A 14,660-nucleotide genomic window follows, 5' to 3' on the forward strand; every position below is an offset into this window, starting at 1 on the left:
CCCATTATTCTATCATGGAATGCAGATGGTTCCATTGCCATGCTCATAAAAATCCATCTTAGTCTACCAAATGCTCTCTCTGTATGAAGATCTACCACTAACAGCAGAATCTTCTTTAAATTTTCCTTCCTTCCGGATCATTATTGCACTGTTAATGTTGTCAAATGTTTGCCTCCCCTTCAAAAAAAAAACAAATGTCAGAAACAAAACATATACCCCAGAGGCACACTTAAATCAGTCCAAAAATAAATATGCAAAGTAATGAAATAAAACTAATACACTAGCTCTTTCTTTACCTACCTGATAAAAAAAGAGAAATGTAAGAAATAGTGCACATGGTAGGGTGAACTGATTGCTAATTTTTATTTGGTTGATTTGTATCATGTTCCTCTTGGGTCTGTTATTTAAACAGGATATGACTAAAAAGTTTTTTACTTGTTCTGATGAAGTTCATGTTCTAGGGATAAAAGCACTTGATTGTGTATATTTGTGTATGGATTACATTTTATTTTTGGACTGACTTAAGTATGCCTCCAGGGTGCATGTTTAGCTTTTGAAGACTGATTGTACATCACTGTTTTTACCTCATCTCTTCCTACCTTAGCTATTAACTGTTGAACCTCGTCTTCCTTTATCCTCAGCTATTTTCATTCAAGCTTTTTTTTGTTTGTTTCTGTATTCCTCTGACTTACACAAATCTTCATAAAATTTCTAAAATATCTCTAATGTCTGTAGAATCTCTGGTTATTTTTCATCATGGGTTCTCCAAGCTTGTTGACAACCTTTTTTTTTTTTACATACTGTTGTATAAGGCATTAAAAGCTAAAGTTGTTGTGCTTTGTGGTTGTTACCAAAACTAGTTAATAACAGCAACCTTTGTAATCTTATGCATAGTATCCACTCACTTGTTTTTCCTTTAGCACTTTGCAGTTGCTCCTCTTTTTGTTGTGAGATTTCCTTTATTCTACAGTACTCTATCCTTTGCCACTCCATAAAAATAATTCCTATTACTTCTTTTTTAGATTTTTTCTCTTATTTCTACTCTGTTTTAAACTCCATTTTCATTTTATTTTTCATGTTATCCCACTCATTAGATATTCCTTTTGAAGAAATTTATATATTTTCTAAGAACTCTCAAATCATTTCCACTATCCATTTCTTACATTTCTCATTTAACAGCTAGGAAAGAAACACACAGAGTTTCATTAGCTTGCATCTTTATCTTAGTTTGTAACGGTGCACGATCTGAAATAGTTCTGAGATTTGTGTCAAAACTTTCAATTAAATATACGTTCTTGTGAAATATAATTTCTATCCAGACTATACCAGTTGCTGTATATTGGTGAATAATATGTACATTCAGTTAGCATTCCTACTACTGAACTTGCATCTTCCATACAAAATATTCTCATCTATTTCTTCAGAAATCTACTCACTTGTTACTACATAATTATTACTACAAAGCAAGCTCCTTTCCCTACCCATAAAAAATATTCCCTGGCAAAAACTGATTATTTCTTCCCAAATTTTCTTAAGATTCATGTTAGAAGTTTTAGGGGGAATTTAAAAATATCAACATAATCCTCCTCCCCCTGCCAATTACCCCTTACCACCACATATATGCCATTATTGTCATTTTAACTCACATCATTAATGGAGCCCCTCTATCAATTAGTGTTATTACTGCCCTAGTCTTTTTTCCCCTGATATTCTGCATAATGTCCACATTGAAATAATTTCTTTGTCAAATTCACATGATCATTTCCACTGAAATTTGTGTTCTGCAGCATTTCTATTTACACCATGCATTTCTTGATTTAATTCAACACTTTTTGCTGTTTGTCTATACCTGAAAGACCAGTTACATTCCAGGATAATATGGGTATCCATTACGATGCAAAGTTGTTATACATCACATTTAGCTTACATGTATCAGACATGCTTGGCACACTGAACTATTATGTAGTTGCTTCCTGTAATCTCCATTTGAACCTTTGGCACATTTTTAGGAACTTTTTACTTCAGTGAAAACACAAACAAAAACCTAAACAGATTTTCAGAATCCCCCTTCCCACTTTCACTTAAGACAAAAAGTAATGTATTGGTTCAAAAATGAAGTTTACCCCTCAAGACTTGTGCTCGTTTCCCACCTTTCCTGTAACTAGTCTAGCCCAGATATAGATTTGCAGTATCTAAGACTATTTGTAAGCTTCTGAGCCCCCCCCCCCTCAGACTTTCTGTGTTGGGGGGAAGCCTTCTAGCTTATCAGTGGGAGTGGTAAGGACTAAGAAGCCTATCTACCACAAGAAGAGTAGTTTCTGGCCCAGAAATTGTAGTTTATTGTCCGTTTGGGTAGTTTTTCCATCCCTTTCAACTTTCGGGTTTAAAAGCCCGTGTTTGCATTTGTTTCCCATCTTTCCTGCAACTAGTCTAGTCTAGATACAGATTTGCTGCATCCAGGACTGTTTTGTAAGCTTCTGAGCCCCCAAGCCTTTCTGTGTCATAGGGAAGCCTTTTAGCTTAGTGAGAGTCGTAAGGACTAGGTAGCCTATCTAGCCTACAGATTTGCTGTATCCAGGACTGTAAGCTTCTGAGTGGTATCAAAAAGTCTGCTCTTCAATTTTTTCCTTAGATCTGCTAGTTCTCTCCTCTCCTGCACTTTTACTAGCTTATCAGTCTAGCACTTTACCAGACTCTTGTAGCAATTATTGTAGCACACAAAAGTGCTACCAGCACTAAATGTTCTACAAGGAAACAGCTCCAGTACTTATTAATGACCACCCCTCCAGGCATGTCTAAAGGTCAGTTCCCTGCACTTTCTCCTGTTAACTTGGAGAACTTGGGCATCCTGAGGCAATGTAGCAACTGCCTCATGTACACTGACAACCCTCTCCTCTTACCTCCCAACATTCAGACTTGTGAGAGATGCACTTATATATCCAAACTGGAAGCCACACACTCTCCAGCCAAGACCGGAATAGCTGGTCAAGAGGAGATGGTCAACACTTGCACCACACCACATGGAACACACAGCCCTCCAGAACACACATCAGCACTGCCTTCACATAAAAACACAAACCATACACCCACCTTCACGGAGGCTCTCAATAAAAATCTACCCAAACAGCAGAGACCTCCAAGGCAGAAACGCACTCGACCACCAAAACACAACACTAATCACGAGACACAACTCTCCTAAACAGTGTGCCACTAAACCAAAGCCCCTAAGGCAAAACAGCAAGGTGACTCGATAGTGAGGCACACTGGTGTCCCACTCACTAGGTTGAATAAGGAGAAAGTAACAGCTGCCTGTCAGGTGCCAGGATCTACCACATAATGCACGCACTCAGGTCCCTCAACAACAAGTACAAATATGACGCTGTCATTGTACATGTGGATGTGAATGACCTAAGACGTACTTCCCTGGACTACAGGAAAAGAGACAGAGGAGCTCTCGGATTATGTAGCCCAGGCAGGCATGACCTTAGCCCTGAGCAGCCTCCTACCATCACCCAGAATGATACCACAGTACAAGCAGAAAATGATTGATTTCAACAATTAGCTAAGTTTCTGGTGTCATTCTAAGGGGATCCAGTATCTGTCTGCCTGGGATGACATGATTGACAGACGTCGATGCTTTGCCAGAGATGGCCTGCATCTGTCACCCCTGGGCTTCCAGATACTGGCCAAGGCTCTTGCCACCTCTATTGTGACCTTTTAGGTGGTGTTCCAAAGACAAAATTTACCACCGTAACAGCTACAAACAAATGCAATCTGAGGGTCATGCTGCTCAATGCTAGAAGTCTAAATCTCAATATGCACTCACTCGAAGCACTCCTTAAAATGGATAACATCGACATTTGTGCTGTAACAGAGACCTGGCTAAAGGCAGCAGAAAGCACCCCTGCACTACCAGGCTATAACTCATTCCACACCTTTCAGCACCAGAACTTGGACCGAATCTCTAAAGGCGGTGGTGTTTCCATATTCATAAAGGATGCGCACACCTCCAGACTGGTAGCCCAACATAATGCATCAGAAATACTTCAGGTGCAGCTAACATTGGGCAAGACAGCAATTCAGGTCAAAGCCTGCTACAGGTTCCCAACCATGTCCCAAGACTCGCTCTCCATGTTCCTAAGCACCAGGGTCCAACCTAACACTCTCATACTGGGTGACTTCAACTACTCCCTTCATTAACTAGGAAAACTACTCATGTACCAATACACTTGCCCAACGTTTCCTGGAATTCATTAATTCTAATGCCCTGGACCAGCTCGTTCTTACCCCCACTAGAGGTAACCATCATCCTTGACTTTGATATATCAGATTGTTGTTTCCAGTTATTCACAAAGGGGTTTAAGTATGTGCCCAGGAAATCCAGTAATTTAATATCAGCTATTCTGGATCTTAAGCTTTTCACTCGAAAATTAAATTTGGAAAATCTATTGGGCAATTCCAATGCTACCCCTGTTTTTTTTCTGAAGAGATCTAGTACATTTAATCCCCCCCTTCACCCACAACTCAAAAATTTTGAGAAACGGATTGAGGGTAGGTTTAGGAGGGAGTTGGGCAAGGATCGTCCTGGGGTTAATTTAACCCAAGAGGAGAGAATATTGCTTGAAAACCTTAGGGGTGACCCCACCCTTAGGGTCATGGAACCTGATAAGGGTGGGGGGACGGTCATCATGGATAGTTTGTTATATCAAGGCAAAATGTATGATATCCTTCATGACCATAAGAAATACACCTCTGCCTCCTTGAACGAAATTCATATTTCTTACCACAAGATTGATCTAGTGGTGCAGGACTTATTAGACCAAGAGGTTATTGATTTCCCGGCTTACACCTTCCTTTCCAATTCAGACCCAAGAATACCATCAATTTTTGGGATTCCCAAGGTGCACAAAGACCCCATTGACCCCCCTTTAAGGCCCATTGTGGCCTCTCAAGGTTCTAAAACACACCCCATATCCAAATTTTTGGACTGGAAATTAAAAGAACTATGGGGCAGGGAAGAATACATTTTAAAAGATTCCTGGGCTTTTTTGCGTCAAGTAACATCGGAACTATTTGTGCCTAATTTGGTATTTTTGACCATTGACGTGGTGGATCTTTTTTCTGTGATTCCCCACGAATTAGGCCTTGAATGGCTAGAGGAAGCCCTTTGGGAATGCCCTAACATTACTAATAACGATGTGCATGCCATCACTGAGTTAATGGGAATTGTTTTAAAAAACAATTTTGTGTTCTTTTCTGGAGAATATTTTCATCAGACAACAGGTGTGTCAATGGGGGCAAATTGTGCACCTATCTATGCCGATATTATTATGCACATTTGGGAAAAGAAGTTTATTCTGGATAGCCCTTTTTCCAATTTTTGGAACTTTTATGTTAGATTCTTAGATGATGTTTGTATCTTTTGGACAGGTGCCGTGGGGGATATTGAAAAATTTATTCAGTATATCAATACCACCACTAATTTCCTAAGGTTCACACATCACATTTCCCATCATAGTGTTAACTATTTGGATATAACCCTTACCACGGTTGATGGTGGGTTTAAATCCAGTATCTATCGAAAACCCACATTTTCCAATGGGTACTTACATTATCAGAGTTCACACCCCAATTTTCAAAAGAGGGGGATAGTTAAGGGACAATACGTTCGTATTTCCAGGATGACTTCCCTAGATGTGGACTATCAGCATGAATGTGGTACATTACAAAAATTGTTTTTAGAAAGGGGTTACCCTGCATCCTTGATCAAGACTGTTGAAGAGGAGGTTACTTTGGCTAGATCTTCCAGATTTGCTCCTATTTTGGGGGGGGCTGGTGGAAACACCTTAGGTAGTAATACCAACAGTACCACTGACAGGTTTGTAGGTAGTTTTACCTTTATTACACAGTTTAGTGGAAATGCCTCCCACATAAGAAATATTGTGGAAAGGGAATGGGACACCTTTAAGGAGTTGACCGACTTGGATACGTTCAAGGGTAAAGATGTTAGAACTGTGTTTAGGAGGGGCACTAATATTAAAAAGACCTTGGAGCAACAATATGTTTCCACCTTGTATTCTAGACCCAATGTGGGGGTCTTTAAGTGTGGCCATTGCTCCTCTTGTAAGTACATACTTCAAGCTAGCCATGTTTTTGTGGAAAGCAGAGGCAGGGATATCAAGGCCAGAGGTCATTACAACTGTAAAACTGCTGGTTTGGTGTATTTGGCTATATGCCAACAATGTCCAGCGTTTTACGTTGGTAAAACCGAAAGGTTGTTTTCCAGGCGCATTTACGAGCACATTTATGATATCTCTAAGTGCAAAATTACTAGTGCTCTGTATAAGCATACTACCATATGTAACAATGCTAAGTTTCTGTTTTTTGTCCTGGATGTGGTCCCTAAAGACATTAGGGGGGGGCCTTGGGAGGCACGTTTGGCCCACAAAGAAACTTATTGGCAGATTTTGTTGGAGGCCAATAGACCCCCCGGTCTTAATGAATCTATTTCTATTGTTCCTTTTTTAAAAATTAAGGCACATTTTATTTAAAAACCAAGGTACATTATATTTTACTTATAGTATTTAAGTTGTTTTTATATGCATTATTTGTATAAAATTTTTTTAAATTTACATTAGTAAATGAACATAGTTATGTATCTATGCTCTTGGTTCAGTGCTTTTGTAGTTTAAGACGTACCAGTTACACCTATTGTATTGGTAATTTCATTTGTTGGAATGGGTGATTTTATGTGGTCTTTTGCTTTAAAGTATAATTAATGACCTGTCAATTTATTAATTAGTGGTTTGTTATAGTATTTAAACCTGTGGCATGAAGAATTTGTTGTATCTGATGAAGTCTTTTAAATTGACGAAAACGTGTGTGGAGTGTATTGCTGCTATATTTTTGACACGTTAATAAACCTGGTTGATTTTTGCCTGATTGTGAGCCTTATTGCCTCAACTACTGGACTGGTGTGGCTGCTTTCTTTGGTGAAGTTTGTTATACTGCAGCGTTGTTTTTTCGAGGTGTGTTCATCATCCTTGACCTAGTCATTACTAACATGGGCGACCGCTGATCTACACCAATAGTCAACTCCTCCCTGGTTAGATCAGACCACAAACAAATCACCTTGGAAATCCACATCCCCCACTGCAAAGGTAACCACCATGAAAAACTTCTCCAAAGATAACGTTGGGCTCCTAAAAACAGAGGTGGCTAACTTCACGGCACCCATGCAAATGAAGAATAGTTGCATGACCGCCGAATCATACACCAATGCACTGTACGAAGACGTGCACAAATGCATGAAACTCGGCATATCCAACACAACCAAGACGCTCTCCTCCAAAAAAAAAAAGGAAGCCAATCTGGTGGCCCCTGCCATAAACAAAATAATGCGGAATAAGGTGAAGTCCCCAAGACTGGAAAAACTCCCTTATCAGCCTCAACAAAAAGTTGAGATCCCTCATTAAATCCTATAAAGCTAGCTATGAAAACAGAACTGCAGCAGATAGTAAAGACAACCACATGGCCTTCTATAGTTATGTAAAGAATCTCCACGGCAATACCCAGATTTGCTCTGAGCTACTGCACAATGGTAACTCCTATACCGAGCCAACAGATGTTGCCAATATACTGACAGATTCAGTGCCAACTTTACCCCTCTCTCCCCCACCAAAGGACCAATCACAATACCAGTAGATTGCCAAGCACCCAGTATTACTGCTGCACATGTTAAAACAGCACTGTCCAAGGCCAAGAATACAGCTTCTATGGGACCTGACAATATCCCTGGCTGTGTTCTATACAGAGTGAACTGGCACCTCACCTGTGTGCCATGTTCAATCACAGCCTCACCTCAGCCTTTGTCCCTACTGAATGGTGTACTGCTACAGTCATCCTTCTGCACAAAGGAGGAGCGACTACAGACCCTGGGAACTATCGCTCCAGTAGCCTGACGAGTCGGATATGCAAAGCTATGGAACACATCATCATGGACCTAATAAAGAAGGATATAGGGAATCTCCAAACTCTGGATCCCACACAGTTTGGTTTTGTGATGTGTAGATCGTGCTCAACCTGGTTGACTTCTTTGAGTCAGTCACCAAAGCTGTGGATGAAGGCAAGGTGATTCATACAACCTACCTTGATCTGGCCAAAGCCTTTGATACTATTCCCCACTCAGGAATCACAGAAAAATTCACTAAGCTAGGCATCAACCCCTATATCACTAGGTGGGTTGCAAACTGGCTCACAGATAGAACCCACAGTATGAAAGTAGCTGACTCCAAGTAAGACTTCTGACCAGTCACGAGTGGAGTCCAACAGCGTTCGGTCCTTGGTCCTCTCCTGTTTGGCATCTACTTCTCTGAAGTCCAGGCCAACACAAAGGGACTCTGGTTGACAACGTTCGTAGATGATTGCAAGTTGGGAGCTATTATTAACTCCCCAAGTGATGTTGACATCCTACAGAAAGGCCTCACTGAGATCAATGACTGATGTCAGAACCACGCCCTTAAGCTCAATGCCAAAAAATGTGTCATTATCCCCTTTGGGAAAAACCCAGTTCCCATGAATTACCATATCTATGGTAGTCCACTGAACACAGAAGGCGTTATAAGAGATCTGGGAACACAGGCTGACAGCAACCTCTCTTTTGACCACCACATTGCCACTGTGGTCAGAAAGTTCTTCTATGTGGCACATCTCATTACTAAGGGTTTTGGATCCAGGAAGAAAGTGGTCATTGTCTCCCTCTACTCTTCCTTCATTAGGCCAGTCATTGAGTACAATACCCCATTTAGCTTGTACCTCACTAGACACCTGCAACAACTGGAGAGGCCGCAAAAGTACCTCACAAAGTGGATCCTAGGCCTAAAAACACTTGTCCTATATGGACAGATTCAAAAAACTCCAACTATTCTTCGTCTCGTATCGCCTACCTGGAGGCGATCTCTGCTTGACTTACAAAGGTATGTCTGACCCAGTGCTGTCAGAAATGCTACATCTAAAGAAATCCCAATCCCTCCGCACCACATGCTCCAAAGACCTCAACCTCATTACCACAATCAACAGAACAAGTTGGAGGAAGAGGTTCATAACCCAGAGACTGCCCATGCTATGGAATAGAGTTCCCATACATGTCAAATAGAGCACCTCACTGGTTCTCTTCAAGAGAAATCTTGATGAGTGGATGGGAAATAGAAAATTCACCCCGGGGATCATTCCAGTGGGTCTACTCGACAAAGGCACTGCGAACTAAAGTCGAGTGGCATGATGCCAGGGCAATCCTATGGGCTAGGCTTGTAAAGGGTCCAGGGCCATTAACCTAGTACACATCTATGAACCTATAAGACTGGTGCAGTTGCTCCAAATCGACAACTGCACCTGCAAGCATTACTTATTCTAAAATTAAGGGTACCCATGTTAAAGTGCACATTAGAGACTTTGTTCCTACTTTCACTGACTGCGGTCACTTCTCCCAGATGTGAACAAATGTTCATGCTTTCAGTAAACATTAACTTTTAGTCCTAAGAAAAAATGCACTGGTTACCTTTAAATAAACTAAACTGTGCACTGTTGTATTAAATGCATTAAAGTATTAAGGCTGCTGGGGTAAGCACCTATTTGTACATCTTATTCACTTCCCCAAAATTTCAAAACCTATCTGTTTTTCACTTATCTGCTTACCAGTCTTCCTTTAAATGTTAATTACACTGGGCTGACAGAAATGCACAAAGTACACAGCAGTCAGAGATCTAATGATTAATTGCTTGCACCTTCAGACAGCTAGTCACTATGTAAAAGCAGCTGTTAATGAGAACAAAACTTTGCAGATGCTTGACAATTTTTACATTTCATTCACAACACTCTACACAGATTTCTCATGGTTAATTGCTTGCACATGTACACTTCTGATCTCCCACTGAAAGTTTCTGCTAAAGGAAAATACCTAATGATTTATCAAATAAGAAAACTATTGTTTTCATTGATTTTCATCATTTTGTCTTATTTTGAAACCTGTTTGCTTAAAAATCTATCTATAGCTTAAACCAAATGCATTAATCAAAAACTCCACCCTGCAAAACAGTGGAGATCAGTATTTTAATTCTATATGTAATGAGGTCAATACATTTCTACATCATCCACCCCAGCAGACCAAGATCACAACATTACATTAACTTTAACTTGCTTCTCTCCACCCTCTCTCACCCTGCCAGAGTAAAAGTGTGGATGCAGTGCAACTTACATAAAAAGACTTTCTTCCTTTGTCTTTAACATACATAGCAGTAACTAATAAGGCCCCACCTCACATTTAAAATACCCCTGACTGCATCCTATACAAAACAGCTTTATAAAATTACACATTTGTATAAACATTATTGATATAAATTAATAAGTCATTTCAGTGTCTTTCTAAACATGAATGGGAAAGTGGGATATACACTTTACAGTTCACCCACCACTTTAATACAGTCAAAAATTCCAGTCTTTCTCAGCCACTTCTTCTTGTAAAGCCACATTTCATAGGTCTAATAATGTATCTGACGAAAAAAGAAGTTATGTCCTTACCATAACGTTCCATGTAGACTGTTCATCTCGCCTTTGTTCTTACACACGGGTTCGGAGCCGATCCTCGGCTCCGAGTCGGCCGAATTGCAAAGCTCTGAATCTCAGAAAAGCTCGAGACCAGTCCATATCCCACAATCCTCCCTGCCATTACTCAGATCTAGTTTGCAAACAAACCAGACCAAAAGATGCAACACCTCCGGTGCTAGAAGTATACACTCTCTTCAGCCATTCAGAGACACTCTCTCACCATAGCAATAACTAATGGTTTAAACATATATCCCATGATACATGGGACCATATACCCATGAAGGGGTCAAGACACGTCGATCAGACTCTAATCCTACCAGTTCTTCCAAACACGTGGGGGGAAAGGGACGGAATGTAAGAACAAAGGCGAGATGAACACTCTACATGGAACGTTATGGTAAGGACATAACTTCTTTATGTAAGAGTGTTCAATCTCGCCGTTTGTTCTTACACATGGGTAGCGTCCCTAGTTCCGTCACCCCGAGTGACTCATGGAAGAAAGTTCCTAAGCACAGTGGAACCAAATGATGTCCTATCCTTGGAGACTTTGTCCACTCTATAATGAGTGATGAAAGTATGTGGTTTAGACCACGTGGCTGCTGCACAAATAGTGTCCAAAGGCAAATGAGCTGCATGAGCTAAGGAAGTGGAGACGGATTTGGTGGAATGGGCCTTAGGTTTGGTGGGTAAGGATTGCTTTGATTTAGAGTATACAAATGTTATACAGTCAGCAAGCCATTTAGATAGTGTACGTTTAGTAACTGCCATGCCCTTTTTATTGTCTGCAAATGAGATGAAGAGCTGATCTGTTTTCCTGTAAGCTTTGGTCCTATCCAAATGAAATCTTAATTGCCTATGAACATCCAATTTGTGCAACATATACTCCAGTTTGTTAGTATGGTTTTTGAAAAAGGTAGGGAGTTCTATAGACTGGTTAATATTCGTAACTGAGCATACTTTTGGAAGGAAAGATGGATTTGTACGCAAAGAGACCCTGTCTGGATGGAATATCAAGTAAGGTGGTCTGACCGATAATGCTTGCAACTCTGATACTCTACGAGCTGAGGTCACGGCGATGAGAAACAGCGTCTTCCACGATAAGAACTATAGGGGACATGACGAAGCAGGTTCAAAAGGTGGCAACATGAGTTGCGACAGCAACAAATTTAGGCTCCATGGAAATAAAGGTTTTCTGACAGGCGGTCTAAGATGGAAGGCTCCTTTCATAAAGGCCTTACAAAGTCTGTGAGACATAATGGGAGAACCTTCCTCACCAATATGGAAGTTTGATATGGCCGCCAACTGTACTCTTAGCGTAGAAGTAGAAGCTCCTTTGTGAAAAAGGATAGATAAGAATTCTAAAATTTTATGTAGAGGAGCTACCAAGGGGTCTAAGTTTTGGCTAGATGCCCAATATACAAAGCGTTTCCACTTACTCGTATAGAGTTTAGTAGTGGAAGCTTTATGAGAAGCAACCAGAATGTGTTGAACTGCCGGGGGGAGTAGATGAGACCTGGCTAGGCAGGGAAGCGGAGCAGCCAAGCTGCTAGTTTGAGGGACTGTAGAGAGGGGTGAGGAACTCCCGACGAATGTGTCAGTAGATCTGGTACTGGGTCCAGAATCCATGGTTCCTCTATTTGATGGGCTCGAAGAAAGGGGAACCATATTTGACAAGGCCAGAATGGGGCTATGAGTATTATAGTCCTTTCCAGGTTCCTGGCTTTCTGTAGAAATCTGGGAATCAAGGGAGTAGTCGGAAATGCATATAGGAGACCCGGGGGCCAATCTTGTATCAGTGCGTCCCTGGGGACATCCCCCAGAGGGGGTAGAAGGGCAAAGTAGCTTCTGCATTTTGCATTCAACGGGGAAGCAAACAGATCGCAGCAAGGCTGGCCCCATTTGCGGAAGATCTTTTCCGCCATCTGTGAATTGAGGGACCACTCATGAGGTAACAGGATGGCTCTGCTCAACCTGTCTGGAATGACGGTGGATGACCCCGGGATGTGCGTTGCTATCAGAAAGCGACCCTTGGACTCTGCCCATTGCCAAATTCTCATGGCCTCTCTGCATAACGGGCAAGACCTGGTTCCCCCTTGCTTGTTTATGTACCAGACTACAGACATTTTGTCTGTCTGAACTGCTACTGTTCCTAGAGGTAAGAGGGCTTGGAAGTGTTGCAAGGCCAGGAACACCGCCCTCAACTCCAGAACATTTATATGTAGAGTGTACTCCGTGCTGGACCATTCTCCTTGGACTGTTCTTCCCTGAAAAAGGCCCCCCCACCCTATCAAGGAAGCGTCCATGGTTATTGTGGCTGTTGGACTGGGTAGAACAAATGGACGACCCATAGTGAGGTTCTGATCGTGCACCCACCATGAGAGGTCCCGTCTGCAAGAGTCTGTTATCCTGATCTCGTGCTTTAGGGGTAGGTGTTGGAATGACCACTGTGGGAAGAGCAGCCATTGTAGGATCCTCATGTGTAACCTTCCCATAGAGACTGCAATTAGTGCGGCTGCCATCAGTCCCAACACTTTTAACATCAGTTTGGCTGGGGCTTTCTTGCTGACCAGAAGAAGAAGAACCTGCTGTTTGAGGGTTGAGGATCTTATTGGAGGGAGCTTCAGTAGTGTTGATCGTGTATTTAGGTCTGCTCCAATGAAGGAAATACATTGTGAGGGCGATAAGCAAGACTTTTCGAAGTTTATGGAAATCCCTAAGTGGGAACAAAGGCTGATTGTGTAGTCTCTGGCTTGCAATAGACGATGCTCGATGGTGGCGGTGAGGAGCCAGTCGTCCAGATAGGGGAAACACCTGGAATCCTTGTAGTCTCAAGTGAGACGCAACTACTGCCATGCATTTGGTGAATACCCTGGGGGCTGAGGTGAGTCCAAAGGGCAGAGCTCGAAACTGAAAGTGACTGGTTCCCAGCCGGAAGCGCAGGTGGATCTCTGGACGGTCTGGCCATTTTGATGTGGTAGTACGCGTCTTTGAGATCTATAGAGCACATCCAATCGTCCTTCTGTAAGAATGGAAGGATCGATTGAAGCGTGACCATCCGGAACTTTTCTTTCTTCACGAAGTTGTTGAGATGGCTGAGATCTAAGATCGGTCTCCAGTCCCCTGTCTTTTTTGGAACTAAAAAGAACCTTGAGTAAGTTCCGAATTCTCTTTGGTCTGCCGGGACTGGTTGGATGACGTTTTCGAGCAGCTTTGAAATTTCTACAGCTGTTAGATTTCGCAGACGGGGTGGCACGTCTGGAAACTTTCTTTGTAAAGGTGGCGTTGATGTGAAGGGGATTTTGTATCCTCTGGTTATAATGCTTTTTACCCAAGAATCCGAAGTAATGTTTAGCCAGGCCAGTGTGTATAAAGCCAAGCGACCCCCCGACTGCCTCCAGAGCAGGACAGCCGGGCCTCCCTTCAGGAGTGCTGGAAAGGCTTCCCAGGGACGGAATCCCTGTCGCCTTGGTTATGCGGACCCCCTCTGCCGCCGGGGCAGCGTCTTCCATTTCTACCCCCTCCTCTGCCTCTGGAGGGAGTATCACTCTGTGTGGTCTGGAAAGATCCCTGATTCTTACAGAACCACATTTTTCCGCCTCGTTGCCCTTTGGGGTACGATCTAGTAGGAGCGGAAAAACGGACCCCGACAGCAGACAGGGTCTTTCCCTCTTGCTCGCACCGAGTGAGAGTCTCCTTAACTTTGGGCCCAAAAAGTGTGGCACCATCAAAAGGGGCATTGGCAAAGGAAGACTTGAAGGCTTCCGCAAAGGAGCACAGCCGCATCCATGATTGTCTTCGAAGAGCAATCGCTGAAGCTGCAGCTCTACTCGATCCCTCGGCTGCATACAAGATGAGCCTCATGGATGAGTTTACTATGGAGGTGAGGGGGTGTTAAGTTGTGCTGTTACTTTTTCTGAAACAGCAGCATCTGTGTTACCCTGGAGGGTATCTGTCAGCTCCTTGATGAGATCCCTCTGCAAACGTGTGAAGTGAGTCAAATAGTTTAGTGAACGCATGGAAAAAGTCGCTGAACTAAAAATGCGCTTCCCATACCTGTC

General features: G+C 42.3%; 1 protein-coding gene across 1 annotated transcript in view; it reads right to left on the reverse strand.

Moving 5' to 3' along the window:
* Positions 1-14,660, reverse strand: part of NEMF (nuclear export mediator factor) — a 1,922,187-nt gene that overhangs the window by 1,214,806 nt on the left and 692,721 nt on the right. The window lies entirely within an intron of this gene.

The sequence above is a fragment of the Protopterus annectens genome, chromosome 6.part0 (assembly GCF_019279795.1).
Source record: "Protopterus annectens isolate FY-2018-M chromosome 6.part0, PAN1.0, whole genome shotgun sequence".
In the NCBI taxonomy this organism is placed as follows: Eukaryota; Metazoa; Chordata; order Ceratodontiformes; family Protopteridae; genus Protopterus; species Protopterus annectens.